Genomic DNA, 18134 nt, shown 5'->3' with positions numbered 1-18134 from the left:
GGAAAAAAGACCATCACAAGTGTTTGTGTTTGGCAGCGGCAGCCACCAGCATTGTCCTCGGATGGCTGGTGTGTATCTGATGGCAGCAGTGGGAGCTGGCCTCTGCCCCAGAGACACAGCAGAGCCGTTAGGCTTTTGAGTTTAGAAAAGAAAGGAACATTTTCCTGTGAATAGATCTTGATCTCTGGATGTTCATAAAGGTCATAATAAAACCTTGTTTCCAATTACATTTCATAGGTGAGGAAACCGAGACCTCCAAGGGTAATTAGGAAGGAGAGCTGGGAGAGAGGGATAGCCTTCTCTCCCTGAGTCTAGCCTAGGAATCACATTATCTGAGAAGGCAATGCTGTGTAGTGGTGGGATTTGGGGAGCTTCTGCTATGCTTAGGGCAGACAGGATGCCAGAAAGGGATTACTTGAGGTGGGACTCCAGCCGAAGATGAGTGAATTGTGCCTTGGAGTCAGAGTACAGAGCTTCCTGGTGTTCTTTCCTAAAAAAAATTGTTCACACATGGGCCAGAGCTGTCAAAAGGGTGCATCCCTTGGCCCCACCCCCAGCTAGTCTGGTGTTGGTAACAGTAATTGGTAGGCACCTAAGGCAGCAATTCTTACCTTGGGATCCATAGACAACCTCACAGAGTTGGGGAAGCTCCTTCAATGGCTTGTGGCAGAATTTTGAGATCTGGTGTATGTGTGCTTATCCCTGGCTGTACTCTCTGAGCTGTCTCTAACCCCAAACAGGTGTCTCACTGCAAGGAGAGTGTTCATCACTGGACTTTGGCTGGCTGGTCTAGGTCCTTTTTTGGAAAGTATCGTTTATGAGCCACTAGCATCAGCATCGTCTGACCATTTTTTTTAAGCATGCAAAATCTTGTGCTGTCCTCTGTCTCCCCCACCCCTCCCACAGGATTGGAATTGGCAGTTTAATAAGATACCCAGGTGATTTCGTGAACGTTAAATTTCGAGGAGCACTGATCTGGGTAACCCTCTATGAGAGAGTCGGTTTCCAATGCCAACTCTGTGCTAGGCAGAATTTTTATTAAGAAAGGCTATATTCGCTTATAAAATTGTTCAGGAAATGGGGTACCTCTGTGTGTCCTAATTCTCATCTCCTTTGCTTAGTGGGTGCTTAGCTGATTATAAATTGAGGTAGACTTACATAAAGGGATTTTTTAACTTAGATTGCTTAATGCACATGAACTTTTAGGTTGGCCATAAAATGGCATCTGGCTCAACCCTTTGAGAGTGATAACATATTGAAACTGATAAACTGTTGATCTACAAAACAAACTCCATTCCTCCTAAGGAATTTCTTCTAAGAGTATCATTGTGGGCTTTAAGGAAATCATGGCATTGACTTCTCAGCCTGTCATGGTTATCTTGGAGAGGTCTTTGCTTGTCCATTTTCTTTCCCTTACCTTTTGCCCAGAGTTGGCTCGCTCTTCAACTTGATGTTACCCTGACTTTTTGATGAATTGTAAACAACAGGCCAGTTTAGTCTTAGATTTGCCCAGAGAGTTGTCTGATGACTCATACAGTTAATAAATGCAGCCAGCTGGATGTCCACACATCTTTAGTTTTGGTATGGTGTATTTTCTGGTGACATGCACATTGGACTCTGTTTATCTCTGAAGGGGAGCCTCTCTTCATTTGGTGTATATTGAACGGGCAGTTCTTACAGTTAATGCTTGACTTTAGCCCATTATTGAACATTAACTCTCTGTGGGTGTGTCAGCAAAAACAGCGTAGGGTTGAATCATTGTATTTTTTACTATAATTCCAATGTACTTGGGTGCCTGGGTGGCTCATTTGGTTGAGCAGCTGACTTCAGCTCTGGTCATGATCTCGAGGTTTGTAGGTTTGAGCCCCACATTGGGTTCACTGCTCTCAGTGCAGAGCATGCTTTGGATCCTCTCTCTGCCCTTCCCCCACTTGCATGTGTGTGCGCACTCGCTCTCTCAGAAAGAAATATTAAAAAATAAATTCCTGTGTAGGGAATGAACATAATAGGGCGTCTGATCTCTCTCTCTTTGTATATATATACGTATATGACTCGTGTCACAGTTAAAATTCTTTCTACATTAGGATAAGCCATTTGTACTGTTTTACTGTCTCCATCAAAACCTCGGACACTGTATTGGTTACGTGACTGTCTCCCCAGTGGACCGTGGTTGTTGAAGTTTGAGCCCCACGTTATTCAGTGTTCTATCTCTAACCTTTAGCATGGTGCCTGGCAGACAAGGGAGCAGTCGACAAATACTTGGTGAATGACTGAGTCGATTAGCCACTTTCAGCAGTCTGTGTTCTGGTTCAGAGGTGAGCCCCTGTTTGTTGACAATAGCCGCTGTCATTTATTGAGTGCTTTCTATGAGAAAAGCACTGTGCTAAGCACTTTAAATACTTCATGTCGTTTTAATTCTCTCAACCACCTTATGAGGCAGGTGGTATCCCAGTTTTCCTGTTGAGGAAGCTTGTCAAGTAACTTCGCGAACATCATTCAGCTGGTGAGGGTAGAGCAGAGATTGGACCCACCCATGCTCTGTTGTCTTTAATGTGAATGTCATAATGTGTGTGTGTTAACAAGTATTTGACAGCAATAATTCTTTGGGACAGCCTTTTAAATTTTTTTTAATGTTTATTTATTTAAAAAAATTTTTTTAATGTTTATTTACTTTTGAGAGAGACAGAGACAGAGTGCGAGTGAGTTAGGGGCAGAGAGAGAGAGAGACAGAGACAGATCTGAAGCAGGCTCCAGGCTCCAAGCTGTCAGCACAGAGCCCAACGCGGGGCTCGAAATCACGGACAGTGAGATCATAACCTGAGCCGAAGTTGGATGCTCAACCGACTGAGCCACCCAGGTGCCCCTTAATGTTTATTTCTAAGAAAGAGAGAGACAGAGCATGTGCAGGGGAGGGGCAGAGAGAGAGGGAGACACAGAATCCAAAGCAGGCTCCAGGCTCTGAGATGTCAGCACAGCGCCTGATGAGGGGCTCGAACTCATGAACTGCAAGATCATAACCTGAGCTGAAGCCAGATACTTAACCAACTGAGCCACCCAGGCGCCTCTGTTTGGGCCAGCTTTTATAACTTACTGATGGTTGTTTAAAGGCAGTTTCTCCTTAGGTAACTTCCCTCTACTGCTGCTTTGGACAAAAGGATTCGTTGTTCTGTAAGGCCTGTCCTGGCAGAATTTTCACTTTTCAAAAGTGGGCATAGTATTTGTAACCTGAAAAGATGTTTCCTTTCAGTGGTTGGCAAATAAATAAAATAGCAATGAATACGTATTGTAAATAATACGCAGACCATTTCACTTATTTTCCTGTGGTTCTGAGCTGATGCATGTATTTTGGGACAGATTCCACAATCTGTTTCAAGTCACATTTTGTTGTTGTTTGTGGAACTCTGCAGAAGTTTCAGGGTTTTTGGGTATATGTTTGCTGCAGTTCAGTTTGCTGTGTGTGTCTTAACCTGTGTGTCCTGGGATGTTCCTGCTATCCAGGTTTCTCAGAGTATGTGTTGTTGCTTCTTGAGTACGGCTGTTAGTCCTGCATTTGGCAAAATAGCAGAATTGTAAAATCCTCAAGGAGCTAGGTGTGGAGTAGGAGTCTCTGAGCACCCCCCCCCCCACCCTTATCACACAACCCACCTTGCTTTTCTTCAGGATAGAGTCGGAGAGTGTGTGGGCCCCGAGGCTCTGGTACCTGCTGTTTCGCTGACATCCCACGGGGCTGCAGCCCTAGCATCAGCAGCTGGATAAGCTTCAGAGTGGGTGTCCTGGCAGGGGAGCCAGACAGGTGATTTGTTAAATTATTACCCATATGCAGCTTCTGGCCCCTGGTGCCAGGCAGTGTGGTGCTTGGCAGGATTAGAAAGAGGCTGATTACACAGCCAGCAGAGGTGGGAGGCAGGACGGCCGCTGCCACTGTGCTGAACTATCGAGACGCCCACAGAAAGTGGTCCCACAGCTATGTCTCTGTGTGGCTTCAGAGCATTTAAGAATTGAGAGATCTAAGCACAGTGCATTGGCTGTAAAAGGATTCCTCAGGAGGCCTTACTATGGGATAGGCCATCAAGAGTGCCACTGTAGGGGCCACACCTTCAGCAGCCTATGCAGGAACTATTTTTTAGCAAATAGGGGGGAATCTGACGTATGTTAAATAAATATTTGAGAGCAACAGTGCAAGTGGCAGAAAGGCAGAGAAGGGGAGACAGAGAATCCTGAGCAGGCTCTAAGCTCCTATCTCAGAGCCTGATGTGGGACTTGAACTCACAAAACCGTGAGATCATGACCTGAGCCAAAATTAAGAGTTGGACACCTAACTGACAGATACTTACTGGGACTCTTTTGCCCTGTACTACTGCCAGGAGAGAGGGGAGAAGGTGGACTGGTACCTTTTCCTGAGATAATTCATAACCTTGCGCCCGCTCCTCTTACTCATTTATATTGATTCAGTGTCTTCTCTATTAAAGACCTGTGCTCCTCCTTCCTTGCACCAAGAACAAGAGGCATCTTCCTTTCTCCTTGAGCCCTGGAAAGCAAGCTCAGCTGAGTCGTAGAGGTAATGGCGAAGAGTACCATTTCCTTGTGCACTCTTGGGGGTAATAACGTAGCCCCCTTCATAGGACAGTTGTGAGGATTTAAATCAACTAAGACATCGGAAGTGCTTACAGTAGTATCTGGCACACAGTACATGCTGTGTTATTACTAATGTAACTGTTGTCATGGAGTGAGGAGAGGTGATGGTGGAGGAAGAGTGTGATTGGTCGTCCTCTATCCGCTGCTGGAGGGGTCTGGGATCCTTCGCACTGCTCCTTCTGCTGCACGTGGATGTGGGGGTGGGGGTGTGGAGACTCAGAGGGAGGAGGCTGAAGGCCGGTCCCTGCCATCATCCAGCCTGGGAGGGGGCCGAGGTCAACAGCCACCTCCTAGAGACTGCCTGGGCATCACAGCCCTGAGCAGCATTGGTTTCTGTGATTTAATCTCTTCCCTGCCCCCAGGCCACCAAAAGTTCAAACGTTCTTATTTTTCTATTGGAATTCCTTAGAGGGATGATGCATTCCTTGGGGGACATTCAGGACGTGATGTCTGTCTTTCTTTCTTTCTTTCTTTCTTTCTTTCTTTCTTTCTTTCCCTTCCTTCCTTCCTTCCTTCCTTCCTTCCTTTCTTTCTTTCTTTCTTTCTTTCTTTCTTTCTTTCTTTCTTTCTTTCTTTCTTTCTTTCTTTCTTTCTTAGAAGCTCAGTTGGCAGCACTAACTGAAGGAATAAGCAAGTGGTAGTTAGAAGCCAATATTCTGAAAAAGTCTTTCTGTCCAGAGATTCCGGATCAGAGAAGAGGAAACTTTGCTTGGGCTAGAAAGTATCATTTATAGGTGTCCTTGTTGGAATGACTGCTCAGAACACAGTTTTAAAATCTGCCTGTGACAGTGTTGCTGTTGGGTCTGTGGTCTGCCGGCCGGCCTGGGATTTGTGGAGTTCTATGCAGGATGCTTGTGGGTATTTAGTTTCTAGTGCTGTTCAGGGGTGAGGAGGAGGAGGAAGCAGAGTCTGAAGACCTAGTTTTTGTGGTTGATTTGCTAGTTAACCCAGGGAAACGTAGTGCCGTGCTCCCTGTCTTCATTTGTAAATTTTAGAATATCTTTCTAGGTTAGTAGGGTATTAATGACCAATGAGACTGTGTTGAATTTAGGGATTAGTTTTAGAGGAAGGGGGTAGAGATTTCCTCAAATTGCAATTCCTATATTTGACCAGGGCTGAGGAACTTGTGCTTTCTCTCTCCATGGTCCTAAGGACATGCGTGTGGCTGCTTCCTAGGTTCTATTCCCAGACTACTTAAAGGTTCACTGTCCAGGTGTCACAGCACAGAGAGTCTTGTATCCAAGCCCTGGAGGAGGTGCTTTACATAATTAACCCATTTAATTCTTAACCGAATTCCATGCCACGGAAGTTGTCAAACCCACGTGGCAGTGTAGGAAGTTGAAGTTCAAAGACAGTAACCAAAGTTGTATGGTTTTCGTTCATTCACTGACTCATCATTTATTGAATTTGCTCTGTGTGCCAGGTACCAGGATGATGATCATTGTGAGCAAACCAGACACGGGTTATCGGTGGGGTGGTTACGATGCACCCCAGGATTGTCTGGCTCCAAGGCACATCGTGTTCTTGCTCGCAGAATTCTGGTGGTGCAAGGGATGAGAAGCCCTGCCCCCTCACCGAGGCCCCTTTGGTACAGTCATTTCCCTGGGTCCCTGGCCACATAGCTGAGTGTCGTATAGCTCTCAGCTCTGAAGCCCGGGGCACTCCACTGTCCTCTATTCCTCTTTCCTCCAAGCCCTTCTGCCTCTTACTATTTCAGATGCCAAGACTTGAAAAATTTTAAATATTCAATGAAAACCCAGCTTAAATATTAGGCATTTTGCTGCTTTTCAAAACAGAAGATGCTTAAGCAGAAACCAATTTTTTCTTGATGACTCAGGCCTCTCATTATGTGCTTCATTGATGTACCATATAATTTTATGTCTGCATTTCCAGGTTTTCATTTTCTTCCCTTCTGTGTCAGTTGTCACCTTACCTGCAGGCCCTGAGATTGTCACTAACTGCCTGTCACTCCTTTTGGGTTGTTTGTTTCTAAGCCGCTGTGAATGAGGAAGCTGAGCTTCTGCGTTTTTTATTCTGTCTATCTATTTATCTATCTATCTATACTCTAAAAAGCAAGAAGTTGCTGGGTGAGACCTAAAGAATATGAGTCAGTGACTTTGTGACAGCCACCTCTGGAATTGGCCTCCGTGGTTGGTTGCTGTATGGTCCTGTGTCCTGTGGTCATAATCTTGCTACAGCCCTGGCCTCTGCTGGAGGAATTGAGAGCTCAATTCTGGAGTCCAACGGACGTGGTTTAAATCCTGGGTCTACCACATACTAGCTGGGGATCTGAGTCCTATTAACATTTCTGAGCCAAAGTTTTCTTACCCTGGCTCAGCAAGCCCTCCATAAATAATGCCCTTTATTATTAATGATGACAGCAGGCTGTGGTGTTTGTGGAGAGAGGGGACAGACAGCATGGCCTGTGGTCATTGTTCAGGTAACTGTGGAGAGCATGGGTTAAGGGCCAGGAATACCCGGGGTTCAGTCCTGACCTCTCCATTCACCGGCTGGGTGGCCAGTGATGGGAGGATATGTATATAATGTAGAGGTCAGTGGTGTGGGCTCTTGAGTTAATGTGAGGGTCCATTTCTGGCTCTGCTACTTACTTTTTGGGCAACTCAAGTGTGGAAGCTGCTTCAGGTTTCTCATTTCCAAAATGAAGATGGTAATAGGACCTACGTCTCAGGATTGTTGGGGGGACTAGCTTAATGCCTGTATACAGTGCGTCAAATAGTGCCAGGTTCGTGGAAGTGCTCGATAAATGTCCACTCTAACGGAAGTGTTGATGCTCCTGTTATTCCTTACTGGTTATGGTTTGTGCCCTCTTTCCCAGCACCAGAATTAATTTCAAGATCATTCTTCTTGGTCTTTGTTCCCTTTGTTTTTCTCCATCTACCAAGGATTGAAGATGGTTTGCTCTGGGAACAGTTACCCTTTTCTGGGGGAATAGATGTCTTGCTTTGTGACGATCCTTTGTGAGCAGGAATTGTCGCTGTATTGGGGCCTTGGCCTGGAACTTGCTGGGAGACTCTGGCAGGTTGTACGAAATACCAGAGATATTCAGGAGACGAGTATCTGTTAAAAATGGAAAGTGGTGTCCTCTTTGGCATTTCCACCCTTTCTTACGGAGGAAATTGTGTGCACTTTAGTGGAAGGATTATTCCCGTACTCTGTACTTTTATACTTTTAGCCACTTAAATTTTTTTTTTGTCACAGACTTTTTTTGGGCTTATAACATATGTGCTATGAAGAGACTCATTATGAATTAAGATTAGGTTACTCTTTTTTGTTAAGCCTACCACATAGATGGTAAACCAAGGACCTTCCTCATCAATTCTAAAATGGTTGGGGGGGGGGGGGCACCTGGGTGGCTTAGTTGGTTAAGCCTCTGACTCAATTTTGGACCAGGTCATGATATCATGGTCTTGGGATCAAGCTCTGTGTTGGGCTCTGTGTTGGACGTGGAACCTGCTTAAGATTCTCTCTCTCCCTTTCTCTCTGTCTCTCCCCTGCTCATGCTTGCATGCTCGCTCTCTCTCTCTCTCTCTCTCTCTCTCAAAAAAAGTTAAACAAAAATTGAAATAGTTGAGAAAATGAAAATAAAAAGGAAAAGCATTGGGAAGAAAATTAACAAATACGTTACTCTTTTTCCCCAAGGCTTGTTTTGCCATGAGTTTACTTTGTTTTTCCTGATAATTACTTGTAACTAAAATACTGTATCTTTGGGTTAATTTAAAAAGAAAGGTTTTGCCCTCATGTGCAGGGGACTCTGGATGGATCCTTGCTGTGAGAACAGGGATGGTCAGATTTCACAACCTGTGTGAGGGATTGTCTGTATTTCTGAGGGTTGGCAAAACCTCCAGCACTCTCAGGGAGAGCTTCCATGTGGCTCTTCTGTGGAGTTCCCCAAATCTGGGCTTTGCCTCCCCTACTAATACTTGAACTGGTGTGCTAGGTGATTGTGACAGATAGCAGGTGCCTCTCATTCCTGCACCAGTCTGACCCTTGTTCTCAGCTCAAACCAGCTAGTATAACTGCATTTCTGCTTTACTTATCTAAGTGCTTCTGTGCTAATGACCCTGACTATTGGTATTTTTGGAAGTCGGCCACTGTGTTCAAGAAAAAGGCACAGTTTGATACATAGGTTAGTAAGTGCTGGTTAGGCTTGTGTTTTTGTTGAGTCAGGGAAAGACTGGTCATGATAAGGAGGGGGAGGAGGCTTTGAGGTTACTATAACCTTTCTGCCCTTTTGATTTCCTTGGTTGAAACTTCTAAGAAGGGAGAGAGAAGGCTGTATGCCATCTTACTCTCTGCACAGGGTCCGACCAGGATGGACCTTTTGTCCTGGGGTCATATCTGCTGTCTCAGCATGATTATTAATAACTCCCCTTTTTGCAATACTGCCCCAGTTTGGTTATGGTCCCTCCATGTTTGGATCACATCAAGTTTCTTTGAAACCCTTGTCAGTAGGAATGAACATCAGCTTTCAGTGGTGTTTTCTCCCCCCACTAGATCATAACATTGAGGTTGCCACCTCCTTCATCTGAAATGAGCAAGAAAGAAGAGTTCTGTAGAAGGTTGTTAAAAGTTCCGCCCTTTAGTAATTAAAAAAAAAAACAACCCACAGATCTGCAAAGCAGAGGGTACTTTAGATCCCCATTGTGGGAGAGAGTGAAATGCAATGTGATGTGATTATTTATCGTTATCTTTGGCTACTTGCCACACTTACTTAAAAAAAGTAAGACTTGGGGCGCCTGGATGGCTCAGTTAAGTGTCTGACTCTTGGTTTTGGCTCAGGCCATGATCTCACGGTTTATGGGTTCTAGCCCTGTGTCGGGCTCTGTGCTGATACCACGGAGCCTGCTTGGGATTCCCTATTTCCTCTTTCTCTGTCCTTCCCTGCTTGTACTTTCTCTCTTCCTCTCAAAATAAATAAATAAACATTAAAAAAAAAAAGTAAAACTTGCCAGCTAATTGGTTAAAATCAGACATGATAAAAAGGAAGAGTATGAAACCTTAAGGAAATGATCAACTTTCCCAGTGTTACCAGCCAAGTAGGTAATGGTGAAGCCACAGTGGATGCCCAGGTGTGCCTGGCTTTCTCCACCGGCCTTTGCTGTCTGCCATATTGGCCTAGCATTTTCAACTCCAGGCTCTGTTAGGGTTTTATTCCCATCATGCACAGGATGCAACTGATTCAGAGCATGAGCTGCTTTTGCACAGGAAGTGGCATAGGCAACATTCACGCTCAGGGCTTTATACCACTGCCACCTTAGAGAGGATTAAATGATGGACATTTATGGCCTAATGAGAATAGTAGGTTGGGGCAGTTGGTTGGTATTAGGATGTGCCGGGCCAGGGTGGCCTTTTTAAGCCTATCTATGTGAGTTAAGTCTTTTCCCTAGAATGCTGGTCAAGCCTCAGGATCACAGCATGTGGGGATGTTATTCATGTTCAATAAATGTCAGACAGCATCCACAGATTTATGGATTGGTAAATGCAGAGAAGCTGCTGTTATTACGGTTCCTTCCAAGCCCTGAATAGTATTTTTTTTTTAACAGTTCTAATAAAACAGCTCATTACTATCAAGTATGGTTTAAATATCTGGCTAAGAGGGGTGAGGTGATATATGTATTTCTTAAATTAGGGCACTTGAGAGCATCTGTGGTGAAGATGAAAGATGTGGTAAAAATAAGTTGTGGTAGAGGGTGGGAAGGGGAAATGAAGGATTTTCAAAATCCCCCATTTTCCCGTTTGTGTTAAATCTCCCCAGGTTTGAGATGGTTTTTAACAGTGTATTCTAGCAATCACTCTTTTTTCCATCGTGGTGATGACCTAGGAGTCAAGACTTGATGTTTTTCGGTTAATTATCTGGTGAGGTCAGACTTTTGAATTAACAGAGTTGTGCAGGTGGATTAAAAGAAATCAGCCTTCAAAAAATGCTACTAATAGTACAAGTTTGTACTGTGGCCACCCGGGGTTAAATCCATTTGTCGTCAAAAACACTTTGACCATTGTGATGACTCACCCAGCCGGGCCACTCCATACTCCACCCCTTTTAAATGTATCATTTTCCTTGATATCTGTTTCCACCTACACGCCTGCTCTCCAGATCTCCATAGCTACCTCAAAATATGTATGAGAGGTTTGTTTTGTCAGATAGGCAAATGTGGTCTTGTAGATATGCTCCTTTCTGTTTTTTTAAACCATTTTTACACAAAATGCTCTGCATACAAATTACAATAGCAACATCTTGCAGGGGTGTTAGGAGTGAAGGTGATAATTCTGTATGTAATTCCTCTCACGATGCCTGGCACATGCATAGGTGCGCAGCCTGTTGGTTTATCTCTTTCTTGTTTTGGGGGGCTCACTGCTCTGCTCTTCTCACCCAGTTGAAATAATTCACTCAAGGACCCCATTGATCATCATGTCAGGACCAGTCCCAAATGCTTCGTCTCTGTGCATTTGATGTGTCTGTGCTCCTCTTGGTGCTGAACATTCCATCGTACCTGGAGTCGTTTCTGATGGATGGCCCTGCTTTACCTTCATTGTCTTCCTACCTCTCTGGCCTTTCTTTGTTTCTGTTCCTCTGTGATTTGGCCTCTTTCTTTATTGTCCAAAGAAGATGGTCTTTGAATTTCTGTGCTCAGTTCACTTAAGTTGGCTTCGCTATCTTGTTTACTTCTGTGCATGATATTAAAGTATCCACCTCTGGCCTGACTTCTGTCTTGGGCTCTCATGTATCCATTTTCTTTTTCTTCTTTCTTTTTAATGTTTAATGTTTGTTTATTTTGAGGGATAGAGAGAGAGAGAGAATGGGAGAGAGAGAGAGCGCCCGTGCACATGAGCAGGGGAGGGACAGAGAGAGAGAGGGAGAGAGCATCCCACACAGGCTTCATGCTGTCATTGTAGAGTCTGATGGAGGGTTCGATCCCATGAAACATGAGATCAGGACCTGAGCCGGAATCCAGAGTTGGATGCTTAACCTACTGAGCCACCCAGATGCCCATCCATTTTCCAACTGTCTTCCTAGCATCTCTGCCAGGGTATATCGTGTAATTCAGATCAAACCTATCTCAAATGCAAGTCACTCTTCCCTTCCTTCTGCAAACATGTCCTCCTCTTCTACCCTCTCCAGGTCTTGGGATGTGCAGCTCTCCTCTCCCCACTTCTTTACCTTACCTTACCTTACCTTACCTTACCTTACCTTACCTTACCTTCGATGCTTTTTTTTTTTCCTGTGTCTCTGGTTATCTAGTTGATGGTTACAGTTTCTTGTGGATCTGACCCTGGTGAAGCCCTTTGCACCTGCTTGTTCCCCTTTCCTCTTGCCACTAGCATGATAGTTCTTCCTACTACTGGCCCCCACAGAACTCACCTGACCCTTGGAATGGTTTCTAAAAGTAGTTACCACGTTTTGTGTTTGTGCCCTTGGAACCAGACTTGGGCTGTTCCCTGGCCAGTTTTCCCACAACACAGGTTTGGGTATATCCCATCCATGCCCAAATCCTTTGTTTTCTCCTTACGATTCCTCAAATTATGAAGACCTACCAAAAGCTTATACCTGTCCTTTCGTGCACCCCATCAGTTGACACAGGGATCAAGTTATTAGGCTGTTATTCTCATAGTTAGGGTAATAGTCTATTCTTGGTATTCTCTCACTTCTCCCCTGGTGAGGTGAAATATTGTCAGTTTTCACTTAATAATGATGTGGACTGAAATGTGTCTCCTCTCCACAAATTTACCTGTTCAGTCCTTCATGCCCCGTGTGACTATATTTGATAGGGCCTATAAGGAGGTAATTCAGGTTAAATGAGACAGTAAGGGTGGAGTTCTATAGGATTAGTGTCCTTACCAGAGGAGACACCAGAGCTCTCTCCCCCTCCCCCTGTGCGCACACACAAAGAAAAGGCCATGTGTTCACATGTGAACACACAGCAAGAAGGCAGCTGCCTGAACAAGCCAGGAAGAAAGTTCCTCCCCAGAATCCTAGCATGCTGGCACCCTAGTGTCAGACTTCGAGTCTCCATAAGTGTGGGAAATAAATATCTGTTGTTGAAGTCACCCAGTCTATGGTATTTTGTTATGGCAGCCTGAGCTGACTACACAAGTAACAAGTAGTTTTTTGTAGATCTTTCATGTGCCAGGTATGGGACACATTGGGAAACCCAACCTTTCCTGCTGTGCAGGTTAGGCAAATCCTTTTGTCCTTACCCTGGCATTCTGCAGCTTTCAATCAAAATGTACTGAGCACTCATAAAGAGCAAGGCACTGTGTTGAATGTTGGGTTTACAAAGATAATGACATGCTCAGAGCCTAGAGGGAAAGAAAGATAAATAGATTGCTATGATTCAGTGGAAGTTGAGTCTTCATGTAAAATGTTCAAGATATGTTTATAACTAAAGTGATGATTTTAGGAAAGTGATGTAAATAATGGATAAAGTCATAAATGGATCCTGAAAGAGAAATAGATTATACTGTTAATCATCTTCAGTTAACACGTTTTCTTCAGGTTTTTACTTTGTTTTTTCCCTCTCTGATGATAAAAGTAAAAAAATGAAAAACACCTGCTGCTTATGGAGAATCTGAGAATTACAGAAAATTGTAAATAAGTAGTAACTCTCATAGTTCCACCACAAGGACACAATGTCTTTTCTTTGATGTTTTCTGTCCTTATAAATATCTGTGCTATTTTATTTTATTTCTTTGAGAGAGAGTGCGAGTGAGCATGCCCTGGGAAGAGCAGAGGGAGAAAGAGAATCCCAAGCAGGCTCCAGGCCCCAGCTTGGAGCCCATCGCAGGGTTCGTTCCCACGACCTTGAGATCGTGACCTGAGCAGAAATCAAGAGTCAGACTTTTCATCGACTAAAGCACCTAGGTGTCCCAGGTTTTTGCTGTTTTAAAGAACTTCATTGACAACTTAATGTAGAAATCTTTGTCTCTGTTTAAAGTAATTTCTTTTGAATAGACTGCTTGATGGGGAATTACTTAGTCCAAGGACATAAACATTGTTGAGGGCTTTGGGGACATCCTACCAACCGCAAACATTTGTTGAGTCTCTTCTGTGTGAACAAGTGACTCTGCTTGGCTTTGGTGCTTGGGCCAGGGACAGTGAGATGAGAATGAGATGTGGCTTTGGAGTTGGTGTGATTTACAAAGGGAGAGACTTCCGTGAGCACGGAAGCCTTGAGGACCATTTCCTTTTACGTGGCTTACACAGTCTTTCTGAAATGATACGATTTTATAAAATGTTTATTTATTTTGAGAGAGAGAGAGAGAGAGAGAGAGCGCGCTCGCGAGCGCGCACGTGGGTGCAAGCAAGGGAGGAGCAGAGAGGAAGGGAGGGAGAGAATCCCAAGCGGGTTCCACATTGGCATCACAGAGCCCGATGTGGGGCTCGAACCCACAAACCATGAGATTGTGACCTAAGCTGAAACCGAGAGTTGGACACTTAACTGACTGAGGCACCCAGGTGAACCCTGAAATGATAAGAAGATTTTAAACTAGCACTTGAAAATACCTTGGTATAGGCATTGCCAAGTTTGTTGGGATTCTGGGGCCAAGTTTAGACTGACTCATAAATGGGTCATATTTTTTGGCAAGGAGGAAACACACTGATATGTAACTAGTGATATTCAAATTTTAAAGCTGGACGTGTGTGTATTATATAGGCTTCTCTGAGGAGAATTTGATAAATGAATAAAAAATTGGGGCCATGATTTATTTCCTGAAGCCACATAACACTGTTTTTTCAAAAGCCTTTTGCCAAGAGAGGCTTATTTTAAATTATCTAAAATATAAGTTTAGTATATATCCAGAAAAAATACATAGTTTAGAAGTGCACACTTGATAAATGATCACAAAATGAATGCATCCATGTAATCACTACTCAGGCCAAGAAATAAAAATTATCAGCATGCCATAAAGCTCCCTTCTTAAATCCACTCCATCCCTCCTCTCCGAAGATAATCATTTTAGATTGTTAGGAAATACGTTTTTTTAAAAAGTGTGTATTTTTGAGAACGAGAGAGAGAGAGAGAGAGAGAGCGAGCACGCACAGGGGAGGGGCAGAGAGAGAGAGAGGGAGACACGGAATCCAAAGCAGGCTCCAGGCTCTGAGCTGTCAGCACAGAGCCCAATGCGGGGCTTGAACTCATGAGCAGTGAGATCATGACCTTTGCTAAAGTCGGTTGCTCAACTGACTGAGCCACCCAGGCGCGCCTGGAAACATGTTTTTAAAATCAAGTAAACTCTAGCTAACATAGTGGTATCCTTCATCCATTGCTGTATAACAAAGCACCAAAAACGTTTGAGAGTGAAGAGGACGGTTGTGTTTCTTGGGACTCAGTGGATTGACCAGGGACTTGTCTTGCCCTGACTTGGGCTCAGTCACGCAGCTGGATTCTGTCTGGAACCAAATTCTGTCTGGATTGAGGCCCTCTCCATTTGTCTTTGTTCCTGGACTTCTCTATGGTAAGGCTGTCATAGAAGAGTGTTCCAGAAGGGCAAAAGTGGAAGCTTCAGGTCCTCTCGAAGCCTGGGCTGTGGAATTGGTACAACATTCCACCACATTCTGCTGGCTAGAGCAAGTCACAAGGCCAGTCCAGATACAAGAGAGTGGAGAAATAGGCTGTACCTGTGGAGGGGAACAATAGCAATGACACATTGTAAAGGAGCTTTTGTTAAATAGATGTGGCCATTAAACAATGTGCCATATCACTTGAAGAGTGCTTGTACTGTGTAGGCCAAGGTTATTGTTAATACAGAACTTCATTTACAGTGTTAAGGCTCTGTTCCACCTGGTGCACATGTGAACACTGTCACTTTCCAGAGCAAAGTAGCTTGGGGAAGTTAGGGGGTTCATTTGTATCTACATCTGATAGAAGAGGATTAGAGCAGAAATAGAAGTGCTTTTAGGGCTTGATCTTTTTTTTTTTTGAACCATGTTTGATCGTTACTACATTTTTTTTTTTCTTTTGTATTTCCTTCATTGCTTGATGTGGCCTCAGCTTATCTCATGAAATGGTATAAAGCTAATGGTTTACCTACCAACATGAAAACTATTCTGGCGTTTATATGGGTATTGTTAAAAGCACATTATATCTTAAATTATTGGAGACCCCATGTTTTTTCTTATGGCCATTGACTACCAGTGTGAGAGAGTATTGAGGAGGCCTTATCTGTTTTACTCCTGAGTCCTAGAATCTGTATTAAGATGAAATAATAAAGAGTATCAGCAATTCTTTTTGATACCAGGGTCTCTGACTCATCAAAAACACTTGATTTACATATTACCAAATAGATGCCAAATTAATGGTTTTCTTTGAATTGTTGTTTACCCAGGTGTCTTTTCAGAACTTGGTGGTGTTTTGGATTTGTAGTGGTAACGATAATAGTCCGAGATGAAAGTCTCTTTTATTGAGCACTTAATGGGGTTCAGGGAGGGCATAGGGCTTAGTGCTTTACCCTCAGTGACTCACAGGGCTTTGGGTGACTAAATTAGGCAACTTATGGTTGGCATAGGGTACATAAGAAATGCTCAACAATGGATGGCCAACACTATGAGGTAGGTAATAATAGCTTTCATTTGAGCCCTTGCTGTGATCAGGGTTCTTCAGTTGTACTAATGCATATAATCCTCATAAAACCCTATAAGATTGGTTGTTATTATACCCATTTTGCAGATCAGGAAATCCAGGCAGAGTGAGTTAAAGAATTAACAAAGCTAGTTAATGGCGGAGCCAGGATTTAAACCCATGGCATCTCAGTTTAGAGGCTCAGTACCTTTTCCTGCTTCTCTAAGAATGGAATCTTTGAGTACATTGACGTGATGTCTGGACTGTTAGAAGAGGTAGGATATCTGACCTGTTGCACAGACTCTGTATTCCCCTGTTGTTTAATGCCAGAGCCAGGCACCCTGGGCGGCAGTGAAGTCATTCAGACTCTGTGCTGTTCCGTGCTGTTGCCTCACTTGCTTAGTGATCTCTCTGAGGTTTTTGCCTCTCACGGAATCTGGGGTTCATTCTTCCCCTCTGAAGAGAGTGTGTGGCTTCCTTAAAGCCTGACAGCTTTTTTCCTGTGTGTTGAACCACTCCTATAAATCATTCACAACTCTGAAGATGTTTTCCTTGCTCCTGATGTAGTAATTCCACATAATCTACGAGGGAGGAGCTAAATGCTTTTACTTGTGTGTGATTATTAGGCCACCTTTTCTCTTTTTTTAAGTCTCTTAGGTAGTAAGCCTGAAATAATTGATTGGTTTCCCTTGGCATCAGTGGCTGTTTTGACCCATTTTGAGGTCGTTTGTTTTCCAAGGAGAAGCAGTCCCTGGGTTACTCACAGTGGGGACTGGAAGAGAACTTCATTCAGGGTGGCCCGGTCTTCTGTCTCTTCACCTGGTTCAGAGAGGTTTGAAACTGTACAGCTAGGAACACAACTTCTCAGCTCATTTGCCAACTCAGAAAACCTTTGGGTCAGATAGCATGTCAGGCTCTTACATACATTAGTTCATCTATTTTTTTTTAAAGTTTATTTATTTTCAGGGAGAGAGAAAGAGCATGTGAGCAGCAGAGTGGGGGTGGCAGAGGGAGAGCGTGAGAGAGAACCTTAAGCAGGTTCCACACCCAGTGCAGAGCCCAGGGCTGGGCTCTATCCCATGACCATGAGATCATGACAAGCTGAAATCAAGAGTCAGATGCTCAACTGACTGAGACACCCAGGTGCCCCCGTTGGTGTATTTTTAAAAATGGGTCTGCAGTGTCAGTATTATTGTCCCCATTTGACAGATGTGAAGCTTCAAGGATGATTATATAACTTTGCCCAGGTCAGATGGGAAGGATCCCAGTGTGGTGCTGGGATCACAGCTGCAGATTTTCTGATTTCAGATCCTCTGCTTTTCCCTGTGTGATTCCCCCCTGCCACATGTCCTTCAAACACCTTTTAAATCTCTCACACTACAAATCTGGAAATCAAAACAGTTTTTGTATAAAATCCATGATCTGGAGCTTGCCATGGTTACTGTTCACTGTCGTCCTCCTTGTCATCTTTCCACTTTGCCTCAGAGTCCCTGAGATGAAGTAATGAAGTTTGGAGTCAAGCGGGCCTGGGATTAGGTTCCCATTAAGTTACTTGGCAAGAGCAAACAAAGAGTCGACGTCATGAGAAACTTTCCCATTGTATCTCTAAGCTCAGTGGAGGATACTCTGTCGGAAAGTTCTGTTCTTCCCCTGAGAGGAATTAAGAAAGGGAGGAAAGATCTTGGCAAAATTCTGTGTTTTCACCCTCTCCCCTTCGACCAACCTCAGTGCTTTGTGTTCACTTCTCTGCTTTCCTCCTCTACCACCTACCTTGCGGATTTTCACGCTTAAGGACGTGATGCTGTTAAGGTTTCTTGCTCCCTGGTGTTTTCTCTTGAGCTTCACTTGAGGGATAAGGAGACCCACTTCTTAGGTTTGCAATGCCCAGTCATGCCTACATTTCTCCCCTTGGCCCCGTTC

General features: G+C 44.0%; 1 protein-coding gene across 1 annotated transcript in view; it reads left to right on the top strand.

The window, feature by feature from the left end:
• The window catches only part of ARHGAP26 (Rho GTPase activating protein 26), a 422696-nt gene that overhangs the window by 49085 nt on the left and 355477 nt on the right, over nt 1–18134 (top strand).

Source organism: Panthera pardus, unplaced genomic scaffold (genome assembly GCF_024362965.1).
Source record: "Panthera pardus isolate Hobbes unplaced genomic scaffold, ASM2436296v1 HiC_scaffold_2, whole genome shotgun sequence".
Taxonomy (NCBI): Eukaryota; Metazoa; Chordata; class Mammalia; order Carnivora; family Felidae; genus Panthera; species Panthera pardus.
The sequence above is the reverse complement of the archived record's forward strand: the minus strand, read 5'-3'. Positions and strand labels throughout refer to the sequence as shown.